The following is a 7,156-nucleotide window of genomic DNA, read 5'->3' on the forward strand; positions in this document are numbered from 1 at the left end:
AAGACCAGCCCTATAACACAGCATGGGTAAACAGCTCAGGGTTTATTAAAGCATATCAACACAATTAAACTAGGGATGATATTGCGATCCTGAAATTAAATGACAGTTGTTAGTATTGTATCAGCTTGAACCGGCTGTGTGTGCCTATTTCTCAGGAGAGCCTTTTTGTACGTGTTTCTCTGTAACTAGTCATATCAAAGTAAGATCAAATGGAAAGCTTGGAAGCACACCACACAGTGGTATGTGATGTCCATTTGGCCCACATTCTAACAACCCAAGCACTTCAGGGAAATTTCTAAGTCAGCTTATGATCACCACCTGCCAGGAATTCAACCCAGTTCTGACAGAGCTGCAGTAGCTGGCAAGGAGCCACCAAAATACAGAAAAAGGAAAAAAAAAAAAAGCGTGTTCAAATGTGTTATATTAAACATTTGATTTAACTCAAAAGCATATAAATGGAAGGAATAAGAAAATTTGAGAATTAGGGAACAATTAGAGATCTAGAATTATAGATCAGGACTATTTTAAACTAATTACATTAACTATGTTTAAGAATGGTGCAAAACTACATGAATGGTTCATGCTTATTTGAGGTAACTTATTAAGCAGGGCTTTCAGCAAATAAGCAGTTTGCCTGGTTACACTGGCAAATAAAATTGAAAGCTGTTGTGGTAATTTGGTCAAAATCTCCAGTATTCTAAATCTTCAGATATTATAGGTAATAGTTATGAAGGGGGAGCGCATTGTTTTCCTTCCCTGCTCAAAAGTTTCCTCAGCATTACAGTAAAAGAAATGGAAGTTGTTTCTAGAAGTTAATCTTGCAAACTCCAAGATGGTAGGTAATAAATTCTGAATAATTTAGATGTATCCCCCTTCCTCTGGATTGCATATGTATTCCATAGTATATTCTCCTTTGCAGGATGCTATAGATCTCATGTTTACGATCGCACATTTCTCTAGGACTGGACTTACACTTGCTCTGCATTGATATTTCTACAATTCCTACACACCTACCAAACACAGGGCTTAGCCTTCTTTAGTATGCTTTCCAAATAATTTAAGTTGTATTGTTCAACACTGCTGTGGTGCTGGCCAACTAAAATGCCATTTACAGCACTTACAAATGAATGTGGATAAAAGCACCTATGCCATTCAAGAAAAGAAATAATACTGTTAGTGGTTGGTCAACTGTATTTACTGAGTTTACTATATATAGGAGGTAGCCTTAGATTTATGGGTTTGGGTCTATCTATCGTATCTCTACAATTAGTAGGTGGGCATTTAAAAGTCTTCTGACAGGTACTTTCTTTCTGTTCAGCTTGAAACGGGTTGAAATTTAAGTGAATCCCATGCAAAAAAAATAAAATGAAATAAAATTCACATCACTTCAACTCTCAGGATAATTTGTTCAATTTCTCTTCTCTATTCAATGACCTCATTATCCAAGAGCTGAAGCTGGAATTTCACTTACTATCTCTTCAGAACGTTCCCAGTTTGTATGATATAATGCATAATTTAAATGCATGAAGGCATATTATCCTCCCTGAAAGCTTCTGAAGTTGAATGCACAAATATTGAAGCATCCTTAAACCATTTGCTTTTACTATATCAACACTCATAAATTGAAGTAGAAAAATTTTGTTAAGTGGCCAGCTATCTATATACTTTAATGATATCTAAAAGTACTTTTCAAATGTGGAAAGATGTCTTTTATCCCATAAAGTGTTTCTCTAATATCAAAGGCTGCTTTTAAGAAAGGATGCATTTTCTCCAGAACTCTTTAGAAAAGTCATAACTTAAGTTCAGGGTTTAGCTTTACAGTTTTGGAAAAGATTGTGACTGGAATGTGCAAGTTATATGCATTTGGAGTTATTTTAGTGTTTACAACAAGCCACACTCAACTGTGACATAACCTTTCAATGCTGAAACAACTTTACTCTGGAAGCCACTGTTACTACCCAATATGGGCAGCTAATTAGCAGCTCAGAAGGAAGGAATGAGCTACAGAAATGACTTGTATCAAAGGCATAATCAGTCCCCAAAAGATTTTAGACTGGATAGTAATATGTGAGTCCTATAGACACAAACTTTACCTTGAATTCTCCATTTAATGTTGTATTATACTGCTTTTACAGTGGATTGATGCATGTCATTAGAATACCTTTTTCAGTCTATCTACCTCGTCAATTTTTTTTGGGGGGGGGGGGTTGCTGTTGTTTTCCTTTGAAAGCAAATACTGCAAAGTCAAACTGGTAATTCTGAAGTACATTTTGTATAAGAGTTTGTACTCTAATTGGCATGATTTTTTTTCCTTTCTGCAGGCTCATCAAAATGGCCAATGTCACCAAAACAGCAAATGTGCCAGGTGCAGCTGTTGTACACAGCAATACACACGAGCCTGGAATACTAACATCCTCTACACATTCTGCATAGGAGGACCTAATCCTAAGAAAACATTTTGTATTCTCAACAAGAATATGATCTATAAGTTTAGGTCTTTTAAGAAAAATTCAATAGGTGCTTTCTCTATTTTCCTAGGACACTTTATTAACCAGGTCAAGTTCTAGTAAGCAAAACACTATGTAAATGAACTATAGTATCTGGGTGACCAGAAGAAGGAAATGAAATTCTTTTCACTTTTTAGGCAAGGCAAGTAGACAATATCAATACATATATAGCAAAAATAAAACAGGTAGTATTCTCGATATAAAGACCATATTAAGTTTTTGGTTCAACAGGAGCACACAGAGAAGATACGAGCTTTATCATTAACTTTGCCAAGTTTTTTTTTTTTTTTTTAAAGATTTTATTTATTTGACAGAGAGAGGTACACAGCGAGAGAGAGAACACAAGCAGGGGGAGTGGGAGAGGGAGAAGCAGGTTTCCTGCAGACCAGGGAGCCCGATGCGGGGCTCGATCCCAGGACTCTGGGATCATGACCTGAGCCGAAGGCAGACGCTTAATGACTGAGCCACCCAGGCGCCACCTAACTTTGCCAAGTTTTGAGAGATGGCTCAGTATTGGTTGCCATTAATAAAAATGGTTAACTATACCAAACCATTGCTTGGCCTTGTGTACAGGCACAAACTTAGGCAAACAGCACTGAAGATTCTTTAAAGTGCAGAGTTGGCCAATATGTTCAATAAACAGATTTCTTTAATGGCTTTTCCTCCCATCCCTTGGTATAAATGAATATCATTATGTGAAACACCACTTATTTAATACTAGAAACTAGTATTAAAATACTACAAACATTTACAATTGTTTTAGATGTTCCACAGTATAGCTATAACTTTCTAAAACTCATCGTTGGAAGTTTAAGATTTGTTCATTAAACTGTAGTATAGACCTTACGAAAGACCGCAGTTTCTGAGAAGACTCCAGGGGAAGGCTACAGGCTGAGTCTATTGCTGATAGCTGTACATAACCTGGGTATGACTGTCAAAACTGTCCAACCAAAGTATTTCTAATTTTTTTGGGAGGGTAGAGAAGGTGAGATATTGGATGTAAGGGATTCTTTGGGCATAATTATGCACCTTAAGTGGAGAAGAACCCAGGTAAATAGCTTGTCTCATAAACAAAAAGTGGGAGGTGTGATTCAGAGTCAGGAAGATCCTTTTTACCTAAATCAGTCCCCAGAACTTTGGTTTCTTCTGAGTATTTCAGGAAACTGTACAATACATTGGGGCACAAAATGCTGCCTTAAGATACCTCTACCAAAAGTGGAAGGCAAAACAGAGGGAGCCAATACTCCAGTCCCATAACATACCACTGTCCAGTGTGGCACACAGAGAGCTCAGCCACCAGTGACCAACTGGTCTACTGAGAAGCAACTGATCCATAGCACATGGGGCAGCAGGCAGAGAAGCCATACCTCAATGACCAGGGCAGCAACCACCAGTGAACCAACCACTCTGCCCTGCAAACCTTCACAAACAATGCCTCACAGACAGACATGAACAACCCTGGGGGCCTCGAGAATGCAAAACTTAAAAATTAGCGATCAACAGTAATGATACTTCCTCAGGAACAGACTCAGGCCAATATGCAAGTAGATTGATTATTACTAATACTACATTTCATTGTCTATTGCTTTGTTTTTCAGAGTGTGTATGTGTGTGTGTGTGTGTGTGTGTGTGTGTGTTATTTTATTAAAACAATCTAGAGAGGGGCACCTGGGTGGCTCAGTCATTGACTGCCTTCGGCTCAGGTCATGATCCCAGGGTCCTGGGATCAAGCCCCACATCAGGCTCCCTGCTCAGCGGGAAGCCTGCTTCTCCCTCTCCCACTCTCCTGTGTTCCTTCTCTCGCTATGTCTCTCTCTGTCAAATAAACAAATAAAATCTTAAAAAAAAAAATCTAGAGAGATGAGCATCCCCACCTCCAATTTTACAAATTAGCTCCAAGCAAAGTATACTCATTCAGTAAAGATTAAGTGTGGCATGAGCATGAGGACATTGCCTGGCTTTCTTGTTTAAGCCAAGAATCTTGAGGCTTTTGAGCATCTCCCCAGGATCAGAAATGGATTCTCCTGCTTCACATTTCCCATCTCTGGTACTGCTGCCTATCTGCTATCCCTGCCACTAACCAAGCTCCAGAGATTTGCCTGCTTTTGAAGGAAGGACAACATTCATGGAGATTTAGCTTCAGTGAGTAGGCTATGGGAGACTGATGGAGAACAGCTGCATTCCAAAGTTATTTCTTTATGGTGAGCTAATAAAGGATGGATTGTTCACAGGGTGAAATGAAGTGTGAAAACTCATCTGAATCTTTGAAACACTGCCATAGATGACAGCAAAACAACTATGCCAGGAAGATTTGGAGACATATTGCAAGCTATGCCACTGTGGTTCACTCTATATGAAAACAGAACAATTACAGAAGCTAAGTAACTTCCATTTAACATTTATTAAAATCTTATTGTGTACCAACCTCTGTGCTAAACTTTGGAAATGGAAAGTGAATAGAGTATGATCCTTCTCCTTCAGAATAACACATTCTATCAGTAGAGAGGAACAGTGACAGTAATGTAAAGTACTATAATGAAATCACATACAAGGGGTTACAGAAGGACAGACAGGGAAGCCCCAAAACATGTCTTTCCTAAAACTGAGAAAGATCTACCCCCAAAAAGCCTTCCAAAGTAAGAATTATGTAAAAAGAAAAATAAAATAAAAGCTAATATCATTGACTATTCCCTCTGGTCCAGACACAGCACTTGGGCATCATTCTGAGTGCCCACAACCACCCGATGTGTACAGAACCATTACCATCCCCATTTTATAATGTAAATAACATGTTGTAAGTCACCATGGAGGTTTGAGAGTTGTCAGTATTCCCACATTCCCCTAGCTCTTTTCCTTTTTTATAAGTTATAAATTTTTTTAAACTTTATAACATTTGTTGCAGTCTATCTTCCTCTTATCTTTATTTTTGATACAACTCCCCCATTATAGTGTATACTACTAGAAGACAATGACCCGTATCTAATTCCAATCTAAAGCAATGCACACAGTAGGCCCTCAGTAAATTGTTTTGAATAGAATCATTCTAAAATGGTACAAATTAGAGCTGTAAAAAATAGCTGTTATGGGCGCCTGGGTGGCTCAGTCGGTTAAGCGACTGCCTTCGGCTCAGGTCATGATCCTGGGGTCCCTGGATCGAGTCCCGCATCGGGCTCCCTGCTCGGCGGAGAGTCTGTTTCTCCCTCTGACCTTCCCCCCTCTTATGCTCTCTCTCTCTCATTCTCACTTTCTCAAATAAATAAAATCTTTAAAAAAAATAGCTGTTATATAATTTTAGTTCTCAGATGCTAAAGGAAGAGAGAATGATAACTGAAATAACAGCTTGAGTATAACGTCTTTATGATGCACTAGGACATGAACAGCAGATACTGAAGGAGGAGAGTGATAATATAAGGGGCCTAATAAAAACTTAGCTGGTTTCTCAGTACTTCCATTGTGCTCTGGCACACTTCAGTTTCACCCTTGGGTTATGTTCTTCCATTTGCATACTGTGACTCCTAAGTTAAAATTTATTTTATGGTATCTTGTCCAAGCACATAACCCTCAATTCTGAGATGGGTTCTACCTTTCTGGGCTACAGAAGCCCTTTCTGGGCTGCTTCTCCTCTCCTCCATTTCTACACCCTTGCCTTGTGTTCACACTTGGTTTTCTCTGATAAACAGGGTAAGAAGCATCTCTAGGTTTCATACCATGAGACCCCTCAATACTGATACTGCCTGCTTCTGGAAGGGGCCATCCAGGACCTTGAACTTCTTCTCCAGCTCCACAACCTCTGAACTGTGCAAGAAAGTGGAACATGTAGAAATGGGATTGATACCATGATGCTGGCTCATGTTCTGCTTTCCCTGGGAGTGAGAGCAATGATAGAAGATCAAGAGACTTTTGCCACTCTCCCACTACTCAGACAAATTAGAGTTACAAAAAGAAAGCTAATATTTTTTAAAAATTAGAATTGGTATAAATGACCATGCTTAGTTTCAATGGTGTTCAAGTTTTAACTATGAGGCCAAAGTTTTTTAGAGCCAAAAAGATTTCTTACTTCTTATCAACTCTACCGTTCATTGGACAGATGAAGATGATAGGGAAATGGTATAGTAATCCTGGCAGAGAAATCTTAGGGCTGAAAGACTCAGAAACCTTCCAGCCATGCCAAGAAGGGTTGCTCTGAAAAACTAAATCTGAGGGAAAGTGGATGACTTGTTCTTGTGCCCTAGAAAATATCTGTTCTAGTTTTGAGCATAATTCTTAATTTTTTAAAATTTTAATTTTTTTATGTTATGTTAGTCACCATACGGTAGTACATGATAGTGATCCATGATTCATTGTTTTCATATAACATCTAGTGCTCCATGCAATACATGCCCTCCTTAATACCCATCACTGGGCTAAGCCATCCTCTAACCCCCCTCCCTTCTAAAACCCTCAGTTTGTTTCTCGGAGTCCATAGTCTCTCATGGTTTGTTTCCCCCCTTAATTTCCGCCCCCTTCTTTTTCCCTCCTTCTCCTAATGTCCTCCATGCTATTCCTTATGTTCCACAAATAAATGAAACCACATGATAATTGACTTTCTCTGCTTGACTTATTTGACTTAGCATAATCTCCTCCAGTCCCATCCATGTTGATGTAAAAGT

The sequence above is a fragment of the Neomonachus schauinslandi genome, chromosome 4, assembly GCF_002201575.2.
Source record: "Neomonachus schauinslandi chromosome 4, ASM220157v2, whole genome shotgun sequence".
NCBI classification, from domain to species: Eukaryota; Metazoa; Chordata; class Mammalia; order Carnivora; family Phocidae; genus Neomonachus; species Neomonachus schauinslandi.